A 3,695-nucleotide genomic window follows, 5' to 3' on the forward strand; every position below is an offset into this window, starting at 1 on the left:
ACTTTGTCTGTAGAAGGGCATCGGAGGAGGTGGCAGCCTCCCGGTCCCACTTCTTCCTAGCGTGGGCACCTGGCTCACCTCTCTGAGCCTGTTTCCCCATGCGTAATTCGGGCATGACGGTAGAGCCCCCTTTACAGAGGGCCGTGGTAGGGATCGAGTAGCCTAACTTCTGGCCATGGTCCCTCTGATCCTCGGGGCAGTGCTGTCACAGTGCCCCGGCTGGCCTGGTCCCCACCCTGCGTCTCACACCGCCCTCCTCGGCGGTGAATCTTGTGTGCTGCCCCGCGATGCCGTGCTCCCAGCCCCTGGCTTGGGCCTTGCTCTTGGAACGCTCATCCGCCTCGGGCTCCGTTCCTCGGGAAAGCCCTCTCCTTCAAGGCCGCCACCCTGTTTCCATCTGAGCTACCGCACTGCTTCCTTGCTAGGCTCCATGCGGTGGGGCACTGTCTTTTTTGGGCTCATGACTTCTGGGCCACATGACTCGGTGGCAGGCAGAGGGCCTCCAAAGACGACCTCGCCCTGATCTCTGGAACCTGTGAAGATGTTAAATTTTGCGGCAAAAGGGACTTCGCAGATGTAATTAGGGTTACAGACTTTACAGTAGGGAGATGATTGTGGATTATCTGGGTGGGGCCGATGTAATCACATGAGCCCTTAAAAGCAGAGAATTTTCTCCAGCTCAAGTCGCAGATGAGACGGAAGGGGCATTCAGAAAGCCTCAAAGCAGAAGGACTCAGAAGTGCTGTAAATAAATGGCTTTGTAGATGAAGGGGCCTCAGTCATCCGGAGCTGAATTCTGCCAACACTGAATTCTGCCAGCATCCCGAATGACCTCAGAAGTGGGCTCCTCCCTAGTTGATCCTGAGATGCCTTGACTTGCCTGAAGCGGAAGGCCAGTCACTTTGTACTCAACGGATGACTTGCAGAAACTGTGAGATAATAAACGTGTGTTGTTTCAAGCTGCTCAATTTGTGGTAATTTGTTCTAGGAGCAATAGAAGAGCATCACCCCTGCGTCCCCAGGGGCTCTGTAATTAGCTACCGAACAATAACCGGCCCTGCGCACCAGGAGGCCTTGGACCCCCCTACCATCCTCTCCCTCCTCACCGGCAGCATCTGTTTGCTTAGAACCTTCACCACCAGAGCCACTGGCAACCGGGCACTGTCACCGCCCCCCACCCCCGGGCAGCTGTGTCCACGTGATGTGCAGACTCCGCAGGGAGCAGCTGCCTGCAGATGGGGTCGCCTCCCCGAGCCCTTCCTCCTGCCCTGCTTGGAACCTGGACCGGACTGCCCGATGGGCAGTCAGATGGGACCACCAGGAGCCGTGCCCCACAGGTGAGGGCTGCAGGCAGAGACCAGGAGGGGAGGAAACCTCAGGATGTGGGGGACAGCTCTGGGGGACCCAGCATGCCCAGAGGGCTGACAGCTGGGCCCAGGTCTGAACATCTCCGAGAGCAGGGCCTGAGTCAGCCAGGCTGTGAGGGGTGCCCGGGGAGGGCGACTCTGTCCTCCAGTCCTCGTCCATGGGCGGCCCACTGCCCAGCGGCTCCCAGGGCGCCTTTGCCAGCCTCCTTCCCTGGTGTCCCTCCCCCAGCACGCACGGTTCATCTCTCGCGGAAGGATCCAGCTGGGCAGAGCCTTCAGCAAGCCCCTGTGCTCTTGTTTGCTGAGTGTGGTGAAAGGTGCAGCAAAGACCAGCCAAGTCAACCCCCTCCCCTCTAGTCATAGCAGAAGGAGACGTGGGGGCCACCATCCCAGCTGAAGGGACAGGGTTTTAAGAGGGGTGTCCGCCAGGAGACCACCATGCTACCAAAGCAGGGCCGGGACACGGTTCGGAGGGGGCGAGCTGGGCTGAACCTTGTGAACGAACTCTCTGAGTCTCAGCCGGAAAAGTTCAAAATAGGGGAATTCCTCTCCCGCAGACGTGGGTGAAGATGGGAGAGATTAAAGTACCAGCACAAAGCACCTGCATGCAGGAGGTGCTCAGCAAACGCTCCCCGACCTTACTGCATTGTCACCACGTGTCCTGGAGCAGCAAACGGACTAACGGGCCTGACCCTGATGGTGGCCTTGGGCTTTCCCTCCCCGGCGGCCCGGTCCCTTCCCCACCCCTGCCCCCATCCCATCAAAGCCAAGGCCAGGCTGGGTCCCGTCCACCTCCCCTGGCACAGCCTCTCCTATCTGCGGGGTCCCATCCCTGCCTCCTTACCCGGCTGGGGGCGTTCCCTGGGCAACAAGGACTCCCAACGCCCAGCCCACACTTTCACAGCCAATTTAGCTGGGTGGGTGGCAAGCGGGACATAGCCCAAGGGCTGGGCCTGGGCTGGGCCTGGGCTGGGTGTATCTCTGCGGCCCATGCCGGGGAGCAGCATGCTGAAGTGTGACCGATGCAGTCCCAGACCCGAGACACAGCCGGACGCCTGTGCTGCTCCTAGCCTGTACACCTCGGGATCGCAAGGTCAGTAGTGCCCCCTGGAGCCCAAGGAGGATCCAGGGAGGCCGGTCAGCAGAGGCAAAGTTGGGCCAAATGGATGGCAGAGAGAAGCTGGGAGACCCCACGGAGGGCTCCCGCAGTGCCGACTCCCGCCTTCCAGAAAGCACTACGGTGACTGGACCCAGAGGCCCTCATTCCCATCCTCCAACACTCCTGCCTCCAAGGGAGCCCCAGCGGGGCCTGTCCGCAGGAAGCCAGCCCCAGGTGACTTCTCCGCAAGACCTCCCCTGAGCCCGGCTCAGAGAGTTCTCACTCCATGAACAGCCCACTGCCCGCGGCTTCTGCTAACCTGGCGGTCACTGCTCCCTGTGGAAGCCAACAAGGTCTTCATGACACAACAGTGGCCGGCTGGCTTTCGTACCTAGGTGCCAAGGTAATCCAACGGGGAAAATGGTCTTTTCAGTGAACGATGCCGGCACCACTGCACCTCCATTACCAGTAAATGAATAATCGAGTTCCCTAGAGGTCCAGTGGTTGGGGCCTGGCCCTTTTCACTGCCAAGAGCCCGGGGTTCAACCCCTGGTCGGGGAGCTGAGATACTCCAAGCTGTGGGGCACAGCTGAAAACACTGGTGGATGCTAGGAGAAAATCTAGACGACTATGGATTTGGTGACGATTTTTAGATACCACACGACCCATGAAAGAATTGATGAGCTCAACTTTTTTAAAATTAAAAACGTCTGCTCTGCGGAAGGCACTGTCAAGAAGATGAAAGGGCAAGCCACAGACTGGGAGAAAATACATGCAAAAGATGCATCTGATTGAAGGCTATTATCCAAAATATACAAAGAAGTCTTAAAGCTCAACAATAAGAAAGCAAACAACTTGATTTTTTAAAATTGACCAAACAGGGGCTTCCCTGGTGGCTCACTGGTAAAAAAAAAAAAGAAAGAAAAAAAATTACGTCAAAGCAGAAGACACAGGTTTGATCCCTGGTCCAGGAAGATCCCACATGCTGCTGAGCACCTAAACCCGTGAGCCAGAACTACTGAGCCTGTGCTCCAGGGCGGGGGGAGCACAACTACTGAGCCCACACACCCCAACTACTGAAGGCTGCTCGCCCTGGAGCCCAAGCCCCACAACAAGGGAAGCCGCTGTGGTGAGGAGCCCACGCGCCGCAACTCGAGAAAAGCCCACGCCGCAACAAAGACCCAGCACAGCCAAAAATAAGTAATTTTTTTTTTTTTTTTTTTTTTTTA

The sequence above is a fragment of the Bison bison genome, unplaced genomic scaffold (genome assembly GCF_000754665.1).
Source record: "Bison bison bison isolate TAMUID 2011002044 unplaced genomic scaffold, Bison_UMD1.0 scf7180017856933, whole genome shotgun sequence".
Lineage (NCBI taxonomy): Eukaryota > Metazoa > Chordata > Mammalia > Artiodactyla > Bovidae > Bison > Bison bison.